Genomic DNA, 23319 nt, shown 5'->3' on the forward strand with positions numbered 1-23319 from the left:
CCTGAGCACCCAGCACCCTGAGTGCTGAGCACCCAGCACCCTGAGCACTGAGCACCCAGCACCCTGAGTACTGAGCACCCAGCACCCTGAGTACTTAGCACCCAGCACCCTGAGTACTGAGCACCCAGCACCCCGAGTACTGAGCACCGAGCACCCCGATCACTGAGCACCCAGCACCCTGAGTACTGAGCACCCAGCACCCTGAGCACTGAGCACCCAGCACCCTGAGTACTGAGCACCCAGCACCCTGAGTACTGAGCAACCAGCACCCTGTGCATTGAGCACCCAGCACCCTGAGCACTGAGCACTGAGCACCCAGCACCCCGAGCACTGAGCACCCAGGACCCCGAACACTGAGCACCCAGCACCCTGAGCACTGAGCACCCAGCACCCTGAGCACTGAGCACCCAGCACCCTGAGTACTGAGTACCCAGCACCCTGAGCACTGAGCTCCCAGCACCCTGAGTACTGATCACCGAGCACCCCGAGCACTGAGCACCCAGCACCCTGAGTACTGAGCACCCAGCACCCTGAGTACTGAGCACCCAGCACCCTGAGTACTGAGCACCCAGCACCCTTAGCACTGAGCACAAAGCACGCTGAGTACTGAGCACTGAGGACGCTGAGTACTGAGCACCGGGGACCCTGAGCACTGAGCACCCAGCCCGCTGAGTACTGAGCACTGAGCACCCTGAGTACTGAGCACCGAGCATGCTGAGTACTGAGCACCCAGCACCCTGAGCACTGAGCACCCATCACCCTCAGCACTGAGCACCCAGCACCCCGAGCACTGAGCACCCAGCACCCTGAGCACTGAGCACCCAGCACGCTGAGTACTGAGCACTGAGCACCCCGAGTACTGAGCACCCAGCACCCCGAGCACTGAGCACCCAGCACCCTGAGTACTGAGAACAGATCACCCTGAGTACTGAGCACCCAGCACCCTGAGTACTGAGCCCCCAGCACCCTGAGTACTGAGCACCCAGCACCCCGAGCACTGAGCACCCAGCACCCTGAGTACTGAGAACAGATCACCCTGAGTACTGAGCACCCAGCACCCTGAGTACTGAGCCCCCAGCAACCTGAGTACTGAGCACCCAGCACCCCGAGCACTGAGCACCCAGCACCCCGAGAATAAGCACCCAGCACCCTGAGTAATGAGAACCGAGCACCCTGATTACTGAGCAACCAGCACCCCGCGCACTGAGCACCAAGCACCCCGAGAATGAGCACCTAGCACCCTGAGTACTGAGCACCGAGCACCCTGAGTACTGAGCACCCAGCACCCTGAGTACTGAGCACCCAGCACCCTGAGTACTGAGCACCCAGTACCCTGAGCACTGAGCACCCAGCACCCTGAGTACTGAGCAGCGAGCACCCTGAGTACTGAGCACCCAGCACCCTGAGCACTGAACACCCAGCACCCTGAGTACTGAGCACCCAACGTACTGAGCACCGAGCACCCGAGCACTGAGCACCCAGCACCCTGAGAACTGAGCACCCAGCACCCTGAGTACTGAGCACCCAGCACCCCGAGCACTGAGCACCCAGCACCCCGAGCACTGAGCACTGAGCACCCTGAGTACTGAGCACTGACCAAACTTAGAACTGAGCACCGAGCACCCTGAGTACTGAGCACCCAGCACCCTGAGCACTGAGCACGGAGCACCCCGAGGACTGAGCACCCAGCACCGTGAGCACTGAGCAGAGAGCACCTTGAGTACTGAGCACCCAGCACCCTAAGTACTGAGCACCCAGCACCCTGAGTACTGAGCACTGAGCACCCTGAGCACTGAGCACCCAGCACACCGAGCACTGAGAACCCAGCACCCTGAGTACTGTGCACCCAGCACCCTGAGTACTGAGCACCGAGCACCCTGAGCACTGAGCACCCAGCACCCTGAGCACTGAGCACCCTGAGGACTGAGCACCCAGCACCCTGAGTACTGAGCACCCAGCACCCTGGATACTGAGTACCCAGCATCCTGAGTACTGAGCACTGATCACCAAGAGCACTGAGCACCCAGCACCCCGAGCACTGAGCACCCAGCACCCTGAGTACTGAGCACCCTGAGTACTGAGCACCCAGCACCCCGAGCACTGAGCACCCAGCACCCTGAGTACTGAGCACCCTGAGTACTGAGCACCCAGCACCCTGAGTACTGAGCACCCTGAGTACTGAGCACCCAGCACCCTGAGCACTGAGCACCCAGCACCCTGAGTACTGAGCACCCAGCACCCTGAGCACTGAGCACCCAGCACCCTGAGTACTGAGCACCCAGCACCCTGAGTACTTAGCACCCAGCACCCTGAGTACTGAGCACCCAGCACCCCGAGTACTGAGCACCGAGCACCCCGATCACTGAGCACCCAGCACCCTGAGTACTGAGCACCCAGCACCCTGAGCACTGAGCACCCAGCACCCTGAGTACTGAGCACCCAGCACCCTGAGTACTGAGCAACCAGCACCCTGTCCATTGAGCACCCAGCACCCTGAGCACTGAGCACCCAGCACCCCGAGCACTGAGCACCCAGGACCCCGAACACTGAGCACCCAGCACCCTGAGCACTGAGCACCCAGCACCCTGAGCACTGAGCACCCAGCACCCTGAGTACTGAGTACCCAGCACCCTGAGCACTGAGCTCCCAGCACCCTGAGTACTGATCACCGAGCACCCTGAGCACTGAGCACCCAGCACCCTGAGTACTGAGCACCCAGCACCCTGAGTACTGAGCACCCAGCACCCTGAGTACTGAGCACCCAGCACCCTTAGCACTGAGCACAAAGCACGCTGAGTACTGAGCACTGAGGACGCTGAGTACTGAGCACCAGGGACCCTGAGCACTGAGCACCCAGCACGCTGAGTACTGAGCACTGAGCACCCTGAGTACTGAGCACCGAGCATGCTGAGTACTGAGCACCCAGCACCCTGAGCACTGAGCACCCATCACACTCAGCACTGAGCACCCAGCACCCCGAGCACTGAGCACCCAGCACCCTGAGCACTGAGCACCCAGCACGCTGAGTACTGAGCACTGAGCACCCCGAGTACTGAGCACCCAGCACCCCGAGCACTGAGCACCCAGCACCCTGAGTACTGAGAACAGATCACCCTGAGTACTGAGCACCCAGCACCCTGAGTACTGAGCCCCCAGCACCCTGAGTACTGAGCACCCAGCACCCCGAGCACTGAGCACCCAGCACCCTGAGTACTGAGAACAGATCACCCTGAGTACTGAGCACCCAGCACCCTGAGTACTGAGCCCCCAGCAACCTGAGTACTGAGCACCCAGCACCCCGAGCACTGAGCACCCAGCACCCCGAGAATAAGCACCCAGCACCCTGAGTAATGAGAACCGAGCACCCTGATTACTGAGCACCAAGCACCCCGAGAATGAGCACCTAGCACCCTGAGTACTGAGCACCGAGCACCCTGAGTACTGAGCAGCCAGCACCCTGAGTACTGAGCACCCAGCACCCTGAGTACTGAGCACCCAGTACCCTGAGCACTGAGCACCCAGCACCCTGAGTACTGAGCAGCGAGCACCCTGAGTACTGAGCACCCAGCACCCTGAGCACTGAGCACCCAACACCCCGAGCACTGAGCACCCAGCACCCTGAGCACTGAGCACCCAGCACCCTGAGTACTGAGCACCCAGCACCCTGAGCACTGAGCACCCAGCACCCTGAGTACTGAGCACACAACGTACTGAGCACCGAGCACCCGAGCACTGAGCACCCAGCACCCTGAGAACTGAGCAGCCAGCACCTTGAGTACTGAGCATCGAGCACCCCGAGCACTGAGCACCCAGCACCCTAAGTACTGAGCACTGAGCACCCTGAGTACTGAGCACTGACCACCCTGAGCACTGAGCACCCAGCACCCTGAGTACTGAGCACCCAGCACCCTGAGTACTGAGCACCCAGCACCCTGAGTACTGAGCACCGAGCACCCTGAGCACTGAGCACCCAGCACCCTGAGCACTGAGCACCCTGAGGACTGAGCACCCAGCACCCTGAGTTTTGAGCACCCAGCACCCTGAGTACTGAGCACCCAGCATCCTGAGTACTGAGCACCGATCACCAAGAGCACTGAGCACCCAGCACCCCGAGCACTGAGCACCCAGCACCCCGAGCACGGAGCACCCAGGACCCCGAGCACTGAGTACTGAGCACCCAGCACCCTGAGTACTGAGCACCGAGCTCCCCGATCACTGAGCTCCCTGAGTACTGAGCACCCAGCACCCCGATCACAGAGCACCCAGCAACCTCAGCACTGAGCATTCAGCACCCCGAGCACTGAGCACCCAGCACCCCGAGCACTGAGCACCCAGCACCCTGAGTACTGAGCACCCAGCACCCGGAGTACTGAGCAACCCGAGCACTGAGCACCCAGCAACCTGAGTACTGAGAACCCTGAGGACTGAGCACCGATCACCCTGAGCACTGAGCACCCAGCACCCTGAGTACTGAGCAGCGAGCACCCTGAGCACTGAGCACCCAGCACCCAGAGTACTGAGCAGCGAGCACCCTGAGCACTGAGCACCCAGCACCCTGAGTACTGAGCAGCGAGCACCCTGAGTACTGAGCACCCAGCACCCTGAGTACTGAGCACCCAGCACCCTGAGTACTGAGCACCGAGCACCCAGAGTACTGAGCACCCAGCACCCTGAGCACTGAGAACCCAGCACCCCGAGCACTGAGCACGCAGCACCCTGAGTACTGAGCACCCAGCACCCTGGGTACTGTGCACCCAGCATCCTGAGTACTGAGCACTGATCACCAAGAGCACTGAGCACCCAGCACCCCGAGCACTGAGCACCCAGCACCCTGAGTACTGAGCACCCTGAGTACTGAGCACCCAGCACCCCGAGCACTGAGCACCCAGCACCCTGAGTACTGAGCACCCTGAGTACTGAGCACCCAGCACCCTGAGTACTGAGCACCCTGAGTACTGAGCACCCAGCACCCTGAGCACTGAGCACCCAGCACCCTGAGTACTGAGCACCCAGCACCCTGAGCACTGAGCACCCAGCACCCTGAGTACTGAGCACCCAGCACCCTGAGTACTTAGCACCCAGCACCCTGAGTACTGAGCACCCAGCACCCCGAGTACTGAGCACCGAGCACCCCGAGCACTGAGCACCCAGCACCCTGAGTACTGAGCACCCAGCACCCTGAGCACTGAGCACCCAGCACCCTGAGTACTGAGCACCCAGCACCCTGAGTACTGAGCAACCAGCACCCTGTGCATTGAGCACCCAGCACCCTGAGCACTGAGCCCTGAGCACCCAGCACCCCGAGCACTGAGCACCCAGGACCCCGAACACTGAGCACCCAGCACCCTGAGCACTGAGCACCCAGCACCCTGAGCACTGAGCACCCAGCACCCTGAGTACTGAGTACCCAGCACCCTGAGCACTGAGCTCCCAGCACCCTGAGTACTGATCACCGAGCACCCCGAGCACTGAGCACCCAGCACCCTGCGTACTGAGCACCCAGCACCCTGAGTACTGAGCACCCAGCACCCTGAGTACTGAGCACCCAGCACCCTTAGCACTGAGCACAAAGCACGCTGAGTACTGAGCACTGAGGACGCTGAGTACTGAGCACCGGGGACCCTGAGCACTGAGCACCCAGCACGCTGAGTACTGAGCACTGAGCACCCTGAGTACTGAGCACCGAGCATGCTGAGTACTGAGCACCCAGCACCCTGAGCACTGAGCACCCATCACCCTCAGCACTGAGCACTCAGCACCCCGAGCTCTGAGCACCCAGCAACCTGAGCACTGAGCACCCAGCACGCTGAGTACTGAGCACTGAGCACCCCGAGTACTGAGCACCCAGCACCCCGAGCACTGAGCACCCAGCACCCTGAGTACTGAGAACAGATCACCCTGAGTACTGAGCACCCAGCACCCTGAGTACTGAGCCCCCAGCACCCTGAGTACTGAGCACCCAGCACCCCGAGCACTGAGCACCCAGCACCCTGAGTACTGAGAACAGATCACCCTGAGTACTGAGCACCCAGCACCCTGAGTACTGAGCCCCCAGCAACCTGAGTACTGAGCACCCAGCACCCCGAGCACTGAGCACCCAGCACCCCGAGAATAAGCACCCAGCACCCTGAGTAATGAGAACCGAGCACCCTGATTACTGAGCAACCAGCACCCCGCGCACTGAGCACCAAGCACCCCGAGAATGAGCACCTAGCACCCTGAGTACTGAGCACCCAGCACCCTGAGTACTGAGCACCCAGCACCCTGAGTACTGAGCACCCAGCACCCTGAGTACTGAGCACCCAGTACCCTGAGCACTGAGCACCCAGCACCCTGAGTACTGAGCAGCGAGCACCCTGAGTACTGAGCACCCAGCACCCTGAGCACTGAGCACCCAACACCCCGAGCACTGAGCACCCAGCACCCTGAGCACTGAGCACCCAGCACCCTGAGTACTGAGCACCCAGCACCCTGAGCACTGAGCACCCAGCACCCTGAGTACTGAGCACACAACGTACTGAGCACCGAGCACCCGAGCACTGAGCACCCAGCACCCTGAGAACTGAGCAGCCAGCACCTTGAGTACTGAGCATCGAGCACCCCGAGCACTGAGCACCCAGCACCCTAAGTACTGAGCACTGAGCACCCTGAGTACTGAGCACTGACCACCCTGAGCACTGAGCACCCAGCACCCTGAGTACTGAGCACCCAGCACCCTGAGTACTGAGCACCCAGCACCCTGAGTACTGAGCACCGAGCACCCTGAGCACTGAGCACCCAGCACCCTGAGCACTGAGCACCCTGAGGACTGAGCACCCAGCACCCTGAGTATTGAGCACCCAGCACCCTGAGTACTGAGCACCCAGCATCCTGAGTACTGAGCACCGATCACCAAGAGCACTGAGCACCCAGCACCCCGAGCACTGAGCACCCAGCACCCTGAGCACGGAGCACCCAGGACCCCGAGCACTGAGTACTGAGCACCCAGCACCCTGAGTACTGAGCACCGAGCTCCCCGATCACTGAGCTCCCTGAGTACTGAGCACCCAGCACCCCGATCACAGAGCACCCAGCAACCTCAGCACTGAGCATTCAGCACCCCGAGCACTGAGCACCCAGCACCCCGAGCACTGAGCACCCAGCACCCTGAGTACTGAGCACCCAGCGCCCGGAGTACTGAGCAACCCGAGCACTGAGCACCCAGCAACCTGAGTACTGAGAACCCTGAGGACTGAGCACCGATCACCCTGAGCACTGAGCACCCAGCACCCTGAGTACTGAGCAGCGAGCACCCTGAGCACTGAGCACCCAGCACCCTGAGTACTGAGCAGCGAGCACCCTGAGCACTGAGCACCCAGCACCCTGAGTACTGAGCAGCGAGCACCCTGAGTACTGAGCACCCAGCACCCTGAGTACTGAGCACCCAGCACCCTGAGTACTGAGCACCGAGCACCCAGAGTACTGAGCACCCAGCAGCCTGAGCACTGAGAACCCAGCACCCCGAGCACTGAGCACGCAGCACCCTGAGTACTGAGCACCCAGCACCCCGATGACAGAGCACCCAGCACCCTCAGCACTGAGCACCCAGCACCCTGAGTACTGAGCACCCTGAGTACTGAGCACCTATCACCCTGAGCACTGAGCAACCAGCACCCTGAGTACTGAGCACCCAGCACCCCGAGCACTGAGCACCCAGCACCCTGAGTACTGAGCACCCAGTACCCTGAGCACTGAGCACCCAGCACCCTGAGTACTGAGCAGCGAGCACCCTGAGTACTGAGCACCCAGCACCCTGAGCACTGAACACCCAACACCCCGAGCACTGAGCACCCAGCACCCTGAGCACTGAGCACCCAGCACCCTGAGTACTGAGCACCCAGCACCCTGAGCACTGAGCACCCAGCACCCTGAGTACTGAGCACCCAACGTACTGAGCACCGAGCACCCGAGCACTGAGCACCCAGCACCCTGAGAACTGAGCACCCAGCACCCTGAGTACTGACCACCCAGCACCCCGAGCACTGAGCACCCAGCACCCCGAGCACTGAGCACTGAGCACCCTGAGTACTGAGCACTGACCAAACTTAGAACTGAGCACCGAGCACCCTGAGTACTGAGCACCCAGCACCCTGAGCACTGAGCACGGAGCACCCCGAGGACTGAGCACCCAGCACCGTGAGCACTGAGCAGAGAGCACCTTGAGTACTGAGCACCCAGCACCCTAAGTACTGAGCACCCAGCACCCTGAGTACTGAGCACTGAGCACCCTGAGCACTGAGCACCCAGCACACCGAGCACTGAGAACCCAGCACCCTGAGTACTGTGCACCCAGCACCCTGAGTACTGAGCACCGAGCACCCTGAGCACTGAGCACCCAGCACCCTGAGCACTGAGCACCCTGAGGACTGAGCACCCAGCACCCTGAGTACTGAGCACCCAGCACCCTGGGTACTGAGCACCCAGCATCCTGAGTACTGAGCACTGATCACCAAGAGCACTGAGCCCCCAGCACCCCGAGCACTGAGCACCCAGCACCCTGAGTACTGAGCACCCTGAGTACTGAGCACCCAGCACCCCGAGCACTGAGCACCCAGCACCCTGAGTACTGAGCACCCTGAGTACTGAGCACCCAGCACCCTGAGTACTGAGCACCCTGAGTACTGAGCACCCAGCACCCTGAGCACTGAGCACCCAGCACCCTGAGTACTGAGCACCCAGCACCCTGAGCACTGAGCACCCAGCACCCTGAGTACTGAGCACCCAGCACCCTGAGTACTGAGCACCCAGCACCCTGAGCACTGAACACCCAACACCCCGAGCACTGAACACCCAGCACCCTGAGCACTGAGCACCCAGCACCCTGAGTACTGAGCACCCAGCACCCTGAGCACTGAGCACCCAGCACCCTGAGTACTGAGCACCCAACGTACTGAGCACCGAGCACCCGAGCACTGAGCACCCAGCACCCTGAGAACTGAGCACCCAGCACCCTGAGTACTGAGCACCCAGCACCCCGAGCACTGAGCACCCAGCACCCCGAGCACTGAGCACTGAGCACCCTGAGTACTGAGCACTGACCAAACTTAGAACTGAGCACCGAGCACCCTGAGTACTGAGCACCCAGCACCCTGAGCACTGAGCACGGAGCACCCCGAGGACTGAGCACCCAGCACCGTGAGCACTGAGCACCCAGCAGCCTGAGTACTAAGCACCCAGCATCCTGAGTACTAAGCAGCCAGCACCCTGAGTACTGAGCACCCAGCACCCTGAGTACTGAGCACCCAGCGTACTGAGCACCGAGCACCCCGAGCACTGAGCACCCAGCACCCTGAGTACTGAGCACCCAGCACCCTGAGCACTGAGCACCCAGCTCCCTGAGTACTGAGCACTGAGCACCCTGAGTACTGAGCACCCAGCACCCTGAGTACTGAGCACCCAGCACCCTGAGTACTGAGCACCCAGCGTACTGAGCACCGAGCACCCAGCACCCTGAGTACTGAGCACCCAGCACCCTGAGCACTGAGCACCCAGCACCCTGAGTACTGAGCACTGAGCACCCAGCACCCCGAGCACCGAGCACCCTGAGTACTGAGCACCCAGCACCCTGAGCAGTGAGCAACCAGCACCCTGAGCACTGAGCACCCAGCACCCTGAGCACAGAGCACCCAGCACCCTGAGTACTGAGCACCAAGCACCCCGAGCACTGAGCACCCAGCACCCCGAGCAGTGAGCACCCAGCACCCTGAGTACTGAGCACTGAGCACCCAGCACCGCGAGCACTGAGCACCCAGCACCCTGTGTACTGAGCACTGAGTACCCAGTACCCCGAGCACTGAGACCCAGCACCCTGAGTACTGAGCACTGAGCACCGATCACCCTGAGCACTGTGCACCCAGCACCCTGAGTACTGAGCAGCGAGCACCATGAGCACTGAGCACCCAGCACCCTGAGTACTGAGCAACGAGCACCCCGAGTACTGAGCACCCAGCACCCTGAGCACTGAGAACCCAGCACCCCGAGCACTGAGCACGCAGCACCCTGAGTACTGAGCACCCAGAACCCCGATCACAGAGCACCCAGCACCCTCAGCACTGAGCACCCAGCACCCTGAGTACTGAGCACCCTGAGTACTGAGCACCGATCACCCTGAGCACTGAGCAACCAGCACCCTGAGTACTGAGCACCCAGCACCCCGAGCACTGAGCACCCAGCACCCTGAGTACTGAGCACCCAGTACCCTGAGCACTGAGCACCCAGCACCCTGAGTACTGAGCAGCGAGCACCCTGAGTACTGAGCACCCAGCACCCTGAGCACTGAGCACCCAACACCCCGAGCACTGAGCACCCAGCACCCTGAGCACTGAGCACCCAGCACCCCGAGCACTAAGCACTGAGCACCCTGAGTACTGAGCACTGACCACCCTTAGAACTGAGCACCGAGCACCCTGAGTACTGAGCACCCAGCACCCTGAGCACTGAGCACGGAGCACCCCGAGGACTGAGCACCCAGCACCGTGAGCACTGAGCAGCCAGCACCTTGAGTACTGAGCATCGTGCACCCCGAGCACTGAGCACCCAGCACCCTAAGTACTGAGCACCCAGCACCCTGAGTACTGAGCACTGAGCACCCTGAGCACTGAGCACCCAGCACCCTGAGTACTGAGCACCCAGCACCCTGAGTACTGAGCACCCAGCACCCCGAGTACTGAGCACCCAGCACCCTGAGCACTGAGCACCCAGCACCCTGAGCACTGAGCACCCAGCACCCCGAGTACTGAGCACCCAGCACCCTGAGCACTGAGCACCCAGCACCCTGAGCACTGAGCACCCAGCACCCTGAGCACTGAGCACCAAGCACCCTGAGTAGTGAGCACCCAACGTACTGAGCACCGAGCACCCCGAGCACTGAGCACCCAGCACCCTGAGTACTGAGCACCCAGCACGCTGAGTACTGAGCTCCGAGCACCCCGAGCACTGAGCACCCAGCGCCCCGAGCACTGAGCACCCAGAAACCTGAGCACTGAGCACCCAGCACCCTGAGCACTGAGCACCCAGCACCCCGAGCACTGAGCACCCAGCACCCCGAGCACTGAGCACCTAGCACCCTGAGTACTGAGCACCCAGCACCCTGAGTACTGAGCACCCAGCACCCTGAGCACTGAGCACCCAGCACCCTGAGTACTGAGCACCCAACACCCCAAGCACTGAGCACCCTGAGTACTGAGCACCCAGCACCCCAAGCACTGCGCACCCTGAGTACTGAGCACCCAACACCCTGAGTACTGAGCACCCAGCACCCCAAGCACTGAGCACCCTGAGTACTAAGCACCCAGTACCCTGAGCACTGAACACACAGCACCCTGAATACTGAGCACCCCGAGCACTGAGCACCCAGCATACTGAGAACTGAGCACCCAGCACCCTGAGTACTGAGGACCCAGCACCCTGAGCACTGAGCACCCAGCACCCTGAGTACTGAGCATCCAGCACCCCGAGCACTGAGCACCCAGCACCCTGAGTACTGAGCACTGAGCACCCAGCACCCCGAGCACTGAGCACCCAGCACTCTGTGTACTGAGCACTGAGTACCCAGCACCCCGAGCACTGAGCACCCAGCACCCTGAGCACTGAGCACCCTGAGTACTGAGCACCCAGCACCCTGAGCAATGAGCACCCAGCACCCCGAGCACTGAGCACCCAGCACCCAGAGCACTGAGCACTGAGCACCCTGAGTACTGAGCACCCAGCACCCCGAGCACTGAGCACCGAGCACCCTGAGCACTGAGCACACAGCACCCTGAGTACTAAGCACCCAGCACCCTGAATACTAAGCACCCAGCACCCTGAGTACTGAGCACCCAGCACCCTGAGTACTGAGCACCCAGTACCCTGAGTACTGAGCACCCAGCGTACTGAGCACCGAGCACCCCGAGCACTGAGCACCCAGCACCCTGAGTACTGAGCACCCAGCACCCTGAGCACTGAGCACCCAGCACCCTGAGTACTGAGCACCGATCACCCTGAGCACTGAGCACCCAGCACCCTGAGTACTGAGCAGCGAGCACCATGAGCACTGAGCACCCAGCACCCTGAGTACTGAGCAGCGAGCACCCTGAGCACTGAGCACCCAGGACCCTGAGTACTGAGCACCCAGCACCCTGAGTACTGTGCACCCAGCACCCTGAGTACTGAGCAACGAGCACCCCGAGTACTGAGCACCCAGCACCCTGAGCACTGAGAACCCAGCACCCCGAGCACTGAGCACGCAGTACCCTGAGTACTGAGCACCCAGCACCCCGATCACAGAGCACCCAGCACCCTCAGCACTGAGCACCCAGCACCCTGAGTACTGAGCACCCTGTGTACTGAGCACCGATCACCCTGAGCACTGAGCAACCAGCACCCTGAGTACTGAGCACCCAGCACCCCGAGCACTGAGCACCCAGCACCCTGAGTACTGAGCACCCAGTACCCTGAGCACTGAGCACCCAGCACCCTGAGTACTGAGCAGCGAGCACCCTGAGTACTGAGCACCCAGCACCCTGAGCACTGAGCACCCAACACCCCGAGCACTGAGCACCCAGCACCCTGAGCACTGAGCACCCAGCACCCCGAGCACTGAGCACTGAGCACCCTGAGTACTGAGCACCGAGCACCCCGAGCACTGAGCACCCAGCACCCTGAGTACTGAGCACCCAGCACCCTGAGCACTGAGCACGGAGCACCCCGAGGACTGAGCACCCAGCACCGTGAGCACTGAGCAGCCAGCACCTTGAGTACTGAGCATCGAGCACCCCGAGCACTGAGCACCTAGCACCCTGAGTACTGAGCACCCAGCACCCTGAGTAATGAGCACCCAGCACCCTGAGCACTGAGCACCCAGCACCCTGAGTACTGAGCACCCAACACCCCAAGCACTGAGCACCCTGAGTACTGAGCACCCAGCACCCCAAGCACTGAGCACCCTGAGTACTGAGCACCCAACACCCTGAGTACTGAGCACCCAGCACCCCAAGCACTGAGCACCCTGAGTACTGAGCACCCAGTACCCTGAGCACTGAACACACAGCACCCTGAATACTGAGCACCCCGAGCACTGAGCACCCAGCATACTGAGAACTGAGCACCCAGCACCCTGAGTACTGAGCACCCAGCACCCTGAGCACTGAGCACGCAGCACCCTGATTACTGAGCATCCAGCACCCCGAGCACTGAGCACCCAGCACCCTGAGTACTGAGCACTGAGCACCCTGCACCCCGAGCACTGAGCACCCAGCACCCTGTGTACTGAGCACTGAGTACCCAGCACCCCGAGCACTGAGCACCCAGCACGCTGAGCACTGAGCACCCTGAGTACTGAGCACCCAGCACCCTGAGCAATGAGCACCCAGCACCCCGAGCACTGCGCACCCAGCACCCAGAGCACTGAGCACTGAGCACCCTGAGTACTGAGCAGCCAGCACCCCGAGCACTGAGCACCGAGCACCCTGAGCACTGAGCACCCAGCAGCCTGAGTACTAAGCACCCAGCACGCTGAGTACTAAGCAGCCAGCACCCTGAGTACTGAGCACCCAGCACCCTGAGTACTGAGCACCCAGCGTACTGAGCACCGAGCACCCCGAGCACTGAGCACCCAGCACCCTGAGTACTGAGCACCCAGCACCCTGAGCACTGAGCACCCAGCTCCCTGAGTACTGAGCACTGAGCACCCTGAGTACTGAGCACCCAGCACCCTGAGTACTGAGCACCCAGCACCCTGAGTACTGAGCACCCAGCGTACTGAGCACCAAGCACCCAGCACCCTGAGTACTGAGCACCCAGCACCCTGAGCACTGAGCACCCAGCACCCTGAGTACTGAGCACTGAGCACCCAGCACCCCGAGCACCGAGCACCCTGAGTACTGAGCACCCAGCACCCTGAGCAGTGAGCAACCAGCACCCTGAGCACTGAGCACCCAGCACCCTGAGCACAGAGCACCCAGCACCCTGAGTACTGAGCACCAAGCACCCCGAGCACTGAGCACCCAGCACCCCGAGCAGTGAGCACCCAGCACCCTGAGTACTGAGCACTGAGCACCCAGCACCCCGAGCACTGAGCACCCAGCACCCTGTGTACTGAGCACTGAGTACCCAGTACCCCGAGCACTGAGACCCAGCACCCTGAGTACTGAGCACTGAGCACCGATCACCCTGAGCACTGAGCACCCAGCACCCTGAGTACTGAGCAGCGAGCACCATGAGCACTGAGCACCCAGCACCCTGAGTACTGAGCAACGAGCACCCCGAGTACTGAGCACCCAGCACCCTGAGCACTGAGAACCCAGCACCCCGAGCACTGAGCACGCAGCACCCTGAGTACTGAGCACCCAGAACCCCGATCACAGAGCACCCAGCACCCTCAGCACTGAGCACCCAGCACCCTGAGTACTGAGCACCCTGAGTACTGAGCACCGATCACCCTGAGCACTGAGCAACCAGCACCCTGAGTACTGAGCACCCAGCACCCCGAGCACTGAGCACCCAGCACCCTGAGTACTGAGCACCCAGTACCCTGAGCACTGAGCACCCAGCACCCTGAGTACTGCGCAGCGAGCACCCTGAGTACTGAGCACCCAGCACCCTGAGCACTGAGCACCCAACACCCCTAGCACTGAGCACCCAGCACCCTGAGCACTGAGCACCCAGCACCCCGAGCACTAAGCACTGAGCACCCTGAGTACTGAGCACTGACCACCCTTAGAACTGAGCACCGAGCACCCTGAGTACTGAGCACCCAGCACCCTGAGCACTGAGCACGGAGCACCCCGAGGACTGAGCACCCAGCACCGTGAGCACTGAGCAGCCAGCACCTTGAGTACTGAGCATCGTGCACCCCGAGCACTGAGCACCCAGCACCCTAAGTACTGAGCACCCAGCACCCTGAGTACTGAGCACTGAGCACCCTGAGCACTGAGCACCCAGCACCCTGAGTACTGAGCACCCAGCACCCTGAGTACTGAGCACCCAGCACCCCGAGTACTGAGCACCCAGCACCCTGAGCATTGAGCACCCAGCACCCTGAGCACTGAGCACCCAGCACCCCGAGTACTGAGCACCCAGTACCCTGAGCACTGAGCACCCAGCACCCTGAGCACTGAGCACCCAGCACCCTGAGCACTGAGCACCAAGCACCCTGAGTAGTGAGCACCCAACGTACTGAGCACCGAGCACCCCGAGCACTGAGCACCCAGCACCCTGAGTACTGAGCACCCAGCACCCCGAGCACTGAGCACCCAGCACGCTGAGTACTGAGCTCCGAGCACCCCGAGCACTGAGCACCCAGCGCCCCGAGCACTGAGCACCCAGAAACCTGAGCACTGAGCACCCAGCACCCTGAGCACTGAGCACCCAGCACCCCGCGCACTGAGCACCCAGCACCCCGAGCACTGAGCACCTAGCACCCTGAGTACTGAGCACCCAGCACCCTGAGTACTGAGCACCCAGCACCCTGAGCACTGAGCACCCAGCACCCTGAGTACTGAGCACCCAACACCCCAAGCACTGAGCACCCTGAGTACTGAGCACCCAGCACCCCAAGCACTGCGCACCCTGAGTACTGAGCACCCAACACCCTGAGTACTGAGCACCCAGCACCCCAAGCACTGAGCACCCTGAGTACTAAGCACCCAGTACCCTGAGCACTGAACACACAGCACCCTGAATACTGAGCACCCCGAGCACTGAGCACCCAGCATACTGAGAACTGAGCACCCAGCACCCTGAGTACTGAGCACCCAGCACCCTGAGCACTGAGCACCCAGCACCCTGAGTACTGAGCATCCAGCACCCCGAGCACTGAGCACCCAGCACCCTGAGTACTGAGCACTGAGCACCCAGCACCCCGAGCACTGAGCACCCAGGACCCTGTGTACTGAGCACTGAGTACCCAGCACCCCGAGCACTGAGCACCCAGCACCCTGAGCACTGAGCACCCTGAGTACTGAGCACCCAGAACCCTGAGCAATGAGCACCCAGCACCCCGAGCACTGAGCACCCAGCACCCAGAGCACTGAGCACTGAGCACCCTGAGTACTGAGCACCCAGCACCCCGAGCACTGAGCACCGAGCACCCTGAGCACTGAGCACACAGCACCCTGAGTACTAAGCACCCAGCACCCTGAATACTAAGCACCCAGCACCCTGAGTACTGAGCACCCAGCACCCTGAGTACTGAGCACCCAGTACCCTGAGTACTGAGCACCCAGCGTACTGAGCACCGAGCACCCCGAGCACTGAGCACCCAGCACCCTGAGTACTGAGCACCCAGCACCCTGAGCACTGAGCACCCAGCACCCTGAGTACTGAGCACCGATCACCCTGAGCAATGAGCACCCAGCACCCTGAGTACTGAGCAGCGAGCACCATGAGCACTGAGCACCCAGCACCCTGAGTACTGAGCAGCGAGCACCCTGAGCACTGAGCACCCAGGACCCTGAGTACTGAGCACCCAGCACCCTGAGTACTGTGCACCCAGCACCCTGAGTACTGAGCAACGAGCACCCCGAGTACTGAGCACCCAGCACCCTGAGCACTGAGAACCCAGCACCCCGAGCACTGAGCACGCAGTACCCTGAGTACTGAGCACCTAGCACCCCGATCACAGAGCCCCCAGCACCCTCAGCACTGAGCACCCAGCACCCTGAGTACTGAGCACCCTGAGTACTGAGCACCGATCACCCTGAGCACTGAGCAACCAGCACCCTGAGTACTGAGCACCCAGCACCCCGAGCACTGAGCACCCAGCACCCTGAGTACTGAGCACCCAGTACCCTGAGCACTGAGCACCCAGCACCCTGAGTACTGAGCAGCGAGCACCCTGAGTACTGAGCACCCAGCACCCTGAGCACTGAGCACCCAACACCCCGAGCACTGAGCACCCAGCACCCTGAGCACTGAGCACCCAGCACCCCGAGCACTGAGCACCCTGAGTACTGAGCACTGACCACCCTTAGAACTGAGCACCGAGGACCCTGAGTACTGAGCACCCAGCACCCTGAGCACTGAGCACGGAGCACCCCGAGGACTGAGCACCCAGCACCGTGAGCACTGAGCAGCCAGCACCTTGAGTACTGAGCATCGAGTACCCCGAGCACTGAGCACCCAGCACCCTAAGTACTGAGCACCCAGCACCCTGAGTACTGAGCACTGAGCACCCTGAGCACTGAGAACCCAACACCCTGAGTACTGAGCACCCAGCACCCTGATTACTGAGCACAGAGCACCCTGAGCACTGAGCACCCAGCACCCTGAGCACTGAGCACCCTGAGGACTGAGCACCCAGCACCCTGAGTACTGAGCACCCAGCACCCTGAGTACTGAGCACCCAGCATCCTGAGTACTGAGCACCGATCAACAAGAGCACTGAGCACCCAGCACCCCGAGCACTGAGCACCCAGCACCCTGAGTACTGAGCACCCTGAGTACTGAGCACCCAGCACCCCGAGCACTGAGCACCCAGCACCCTGAGTACTGAGCACTCTGAGTACTGAGCACCCAGCACCCTGAGTACTGAGCACCCTGAGTACTGAGCACCCAGCACCCTGAGCACTGAGCACCCAGCACCCTGAGTACTGAGCACCCAGCACCCTGAGCACTGAGCACCCAGCACCCTGAGTACTGAGCACCCAGCACCCTGAGTACTTAGCACCCAGCAGCCTGAGTACTGAGCACCCAGCACCCCGAGTACTGAGCACCGAGCACCCCGAGCACTGAGCACCCAGCACCCAGAGTACTGATCACCCAGCACCAAGAGTACTGAGCACCGAGCACCCCGAGCACTGAGCACCCAGCACCCTGAGTACTGAGCACCCAGCACCCTGAGCACTGAGCACCCAGCACCCTGAGTACTGTGCACCCAGCACCCTGAGTACTGAGCACACAGCACCCTGAGAACTGAGCACCCAGCACGGTGAGTAGTGAGCACCCAACGTACTGAGCACCGAGCACCCCGAGCACTGAGCACCCAGCACCCTGAGTACTGAGCTCCGAGCATCCCGAGCACTGAGCACCCAGCGCCCCGAGCACTGAGCACCCAGAACCCTGAGCACTGAGCACCCAGCACCCGGAGCACTGAGCACAAAGCACCCTGAGCACTGAGCACCCAGCACCACGAGCACAGAGCACCCAGCACCATGAGTTCTGAGCACCCAGCACCCTGAGTACTGAGCACCCAGAACCCTGAGAACTGAGCACCCAGTACCCTGAGTACTGAGCACCCAACACCCCAAGCAATGAGCACCCTGAGTACTGAGCACCCAGCACCCCAAGCACTGAGCACCCTGAGTACTGATCACCCAGCACCCTGAGTACTGAGCACCCAGCATCCCAAGCACTGAGCACCCTGAGTACTGAGCACCCAGTACCCTGAGCACTGAACACACAGCACCCTGAGTACTGAGCACCCTGAGCACTGAGCACCCAGCATACTGAGTACTGAGCACCCAGCACCCTGAGTACTGAGCACCCAGCACCCTGAGCACTGAGCACCCAGCACCCTGAGTACTCAGCATCCAGCAACCCGAGCACTGAGCAACCAGCACCCTGAGTACTGAGCACCCAGCACCCCGAGCACTGAGCACCCAGCACCCTGTGTTCTGAGGACTGAGTACCCAGCACCCCGAGCACTGAGCACCCAGCAACCTGAGCACTGAGCTCCCTGAGTACTGAGCACCCAGCACCCTGAGCAATGAGCACCCAGCACCCCGAGCACAGAGCACCCAGCACCCAGAGCACTGAGCACTGAGCACCCTGAGTACTGAGCACCCAGCACCCCGAGCACTGAGCACCCAGCACCCTGAGTACTGAGCACCCAGCACCCTGAGCACTGAGCACCCAGCACCCTGAGTACTGAGCACCGAGCACCCTGAGTACTGAGCACCCAGCACCCTGAGTACTGAGCACCCAGCAACCTGAGTACTGAGCACCCAGCGTACTGAGCACCGAGCACCCAGCACCCTGAGTACTGAGCACCCAACACCCTGATCACTGAGTACCCAGCACCCTGAGTACTGAGCACTGAGCACCCCGAGTACTGAGCACCGAAAACCCCGAGCACTACGCACCCAGCACCCCGAGCACCGAGCACCCTGAGTACTGAGCACCCAGCACCCTGAGCACTGAGCACGCAGCACCCTGAGCACTGAGCACCCATAGTACTGAGCACTGAGCACACTGAGTACTGAGCACTGAGCACCCTGAGTACTGAGCACCCAGCACCCTGAGTACTGAGCACCCAGCACCCTGAGCAATGATCACCCTGAGTACTGAGCACCCAGCACCCGGAGTACTGAGCACCCAGCACCCTGAGTACTAAGCACCGAGCACCCTGAGTACTGAGCACCCAGCACCCTGAGCACTAAACACACAGCACCCTGAGTACTGAGCACCCCGAGCACTGAGCACCCAGCACCCTGAGTACTGAGCACCGAGCACCCCGAGCACTGAGCACCCAGCACCCCGAGCCCTGAGCACCCAGCACCCTGAGTACTGAGCACCCAGCACCCTGAGTACTGAGCACTGAGCACCCAGCACCCGGAGTACTGAGCACCCAGCACCCTGAGTACTAAGCACCGAGCACCCTGAGTACTGAGCACCCAGCACCGTGAGCACTGAGCACCCAGCACCCTGAGCACTGAGCACCCAGCACCCTGAGTACTGAGCACTGAGCACCCAGCACCCCGAGCACTGAGCCCCCAGCACCCTGAGTACTGAGCACTGAGCAACCAGCACCCCGAGCACTGAGCACCCAGCACCCTGAGCCCTGAGCACCCAGCACCCGAGTACTGAGCACCCATCACCCTGAGTACTGAGCACCCAGCTCCCTGAGTACTGAGCACCCACCACCCCGAGTACTGAGCACCCAGCTCCCTGAGTACTGAGCACCCACCACCCCGAGTACTGAGCACCCAGCACCCTGAGTACTGAGCACCCAGCACCCTGAGCACTGAGCACCCAGCACCCTGAGCACTGAGCACCCAGCACCCTGAGTACTGAGCACCCAGCACCCTGAGTACTAAGCACCGAGCACCCTGAGCACTGAGCACCCAGCACCCTGAGCAGTGTGCAACCAGCACCCTGAGTACTGAGCACCCAGCACCCCGAGAACTGAGCACCCAGCATCCTGAGTACTGAGCACCCAGCACCCTGAGCACTGAGCACCGAGCACCCTGAGCACTGAGCACCCAGCACCCTGAGGACTGAGCACCCAGCACCCCGAGCACTGAGCACCCAGCACCCTGAGCACTGAGCACCCTGAGTACTGAGCACTGAGCACCCTGAGTACTGAGCACTGAGCACCCTGAGTATTGAGCACCCAGCACCCTGAGTACTGAGCACCCAGCACCCCGAGCACTGAGTACCCAGCACCCTGAGCATTGAGCACCCAGCACCCTGAGCACTGATCACCCAGCACCCTGAGCACTGAGCACCCAGCACCCTGAGTACTGAGCACTGAGCACCCAGCAACCCGAGCACTGAGAACCCAGTACTCTGAGCACTGAGCGCCCAGCACCCGAGTACTGATCACCCAGCACCCTGAGTACTGAGCACACAGCACCCTGAGTACTGAGCACCCAGCACCCCGAGTACTGAGCACCCAGCACCCTGAGCACTGAGCACCCAGCACCCTGAGCACTGAGCACCCAGCACCCCGAGCACTGCGCACCCAGCACCCTGAGTACTGAGCACCCAGCACCCTGAGCACTGAGCACCCAGCACCCTGAGCACTGAGCACCCAGCACCCTGAGTAGTGAGCACCCAACGTACTGAGCACCGAGCACCCCGAGCACTGAGCCCCCAGCACCCTGAGTACTCAGCACCCAGCACCCCGAGCACTGAGCACCCAGCACCCTGAGTACTGAGCTCCGAGCACCCCGAGCACTGAGCACCCAGCGCCCCGAGCACTGAGCACCCAGAAACCTGAGCACTGAGCACCCAGCACCCTGAGCACTGAGCACCCAGCACCCTGAGCACTGAGCACCCAGCACCCTGAGGACTGAGCACCCAGCACCCCGAGCACTGAGCACCCAGCACCCTGAGCACTGAGCACCCTGAGTACTGAGCACTGAGCACCCTGAGTACTGAGCACTGAGCACCCTGAGTACTGAGCACACAGCACCCTGAGTACTGAGCACCCAGAACCCCGAGCACTGAGTACCCAGCACCCTGAGCACTGAGCACCCAGCACCCTGAGCACTGAGCACCCAGCACCCTGAGCACTGAGCACCCAGCACCCTGAGCACTGAGCGCCCATCACCCTGAGTACTGAGCACTGAGCACCCAGCACCCCGAGCACTGAGCACCCAGTACTCTGAGCACTGAGCACCCAGCACCCGAGTACTGATCACCCAGCACCCAGGGTACTGAGCACCCAGCACCCTGAGTACTGAGCACCCAGCACCCCGAGTACTGAGCACCCAGCACCCTGAGCACTGAGCACCCAGCACCCTGAACACTGAGCACCCAGCACCCCGAGCACTGCGCACCCAGCACCCTGAGTACTGAGCACCCAGCACCATGATCACTGAGCACCCAGCACCCTGAGCACTGAGCACCCAGCACCCTGAGCACTGAGCACCCAGCACCCTGAGTAGTGAGCACCCAACGTACTGAGCACCGAGCACCCCGAGAACTGAGCACCCAGCACCCTGAGTACTCAGCACCCAGCACGCCGAGCACTGAGCACCCAGCACCCTGAGTACTGAGCTAAGAGCACCCCGAGCACTGAGCACCCAGCGCCCCGAGCACTGAGCACCCAGAAACCTGAGCACTGAGCACCCAGCACCCTGAGCACAGAGCACCCAGCACCCCGAGCACTGAGCACCCAGCACCCCGAGCACTGAGCACCTAGCACCCTGAGTAATGAGCACCCAGCACCCTGAGTACTGAGCACCCAGCACCCTGAGCACTGAGCACCCAGAACCCTGAGTACTGAGCACCCAACACCCCAAGCACTGAGCACCCTGAGTACTGAGCACCCAGCACCCCAAGCACTGAGCACCCTGAGTACTGAGCACCCAACACCCTGAGTACTGCGCACCCAGCACCCCAAGCACTGAGCACCCTGAGTACTGAGCACCCAGTACCCTGAGCACTGAACACACAGCACCCTGAGTACTGAGCACCCCGAGCACTGAGCACCCAGCATACTGAGTACTGAGCACCCAGCACCCTGAGTACTGAGCACCCAGAACCCTGAGCACTGAGCACCCAGCACCCTGAGTACTGAGCATCCAGCACCCCGAGCACTGAGCACCCAGCACCCTGAGTACTGAGCACTGAGCACCCAGCACCCCGAGCACTGAGCACCCAGCACCCTGTGTACTGAGCACTGAGTACCCAGCACCCCGAGCAATGAGCACCCAGCATCCTGAGCACTGAGCACCCTGAGTACTGAGCACCCAGCACCCTGAGCAATGAGCACCCAGCACCCCGAGCACTGAGCACCCAGCACCCAGAGCACTGAGCACTGAGCACCCTGAGTACTGAGCACTAAGCACCCCGAGCACTGAGCACCGAGCACCCTGAGCACTGAGCACCCAGCACCCTGAGTACTAAGCACCCAGCACCCTGAGTACTAAGCACCCAGCACCCTGAGTACTGAGCACCCAGCACCCTGAGTACTGAGCACCCAGTACCCTGAGTACTGAGTACCCAGCGTACTGAGCACCGAGCACCCCGAGCACTGAGCACCCAGCACCCTGAGTACTGAGCACCCAGCACCCTGAGCACTGAGCACCCAGCACCCTGAGTACTGAGCACCGAACACCCTGAGTACTGAGCACCCAGCACCCTGAGTACTGAGCACCCAGCACCCTGAGTACTGAGCACCCAGCGTACTGAGCACCGAGCACCCAGCACCCTGAGTACTGAGCACGCAGCACCCTGAGCACTGAGCACCCAGCACCCTGAGTACTGAGCACTGAGCACCCAGCACCCCGAGCACCGAGCACCCTGAGTACTGAGCACCCAGCACCCTGAGCACTGAGCAACCAGCACCCTGAGCACTGAGCACCCAGCACCCTGAGCACTGAGCACCCAGCACCCTGAGTACTGAGAACCGAGCACCCCGAGCACTGAGCACCCAGCACCCTGATCACTGAGCACCCTTAGTACTGAGCACTGAGCACCCTGAGTACTGAGCACTGAGCACTCTGAGTACTGAGAACCCAGCACCCTGAGAACTGAGCACCCAGCACCCTGAGCAATGATCACCCTGAGTACTGAGCACCCAGCACATTGAGCACTGAGCACAGAGCACCCCGAGCACTGAGCACCCAGCAC

The sequence above is a fragment of the Microtus oregoni genome, unplaced genomic scaffold (genome assembly GCF_018167655.1).
Source record: "Microtus oregoni isolate MIOR12 unplaced genomic scaffold, Mior012 000051F_ref0000332, whole genome shotgun sequence".
In the NCBI taxonomy this organism is placed as follows: Eukaryota; Metazoa; Chordata; class Mammalia; order Rodentia; family Cricetidae; genus Microtus; species Microtus oregoni.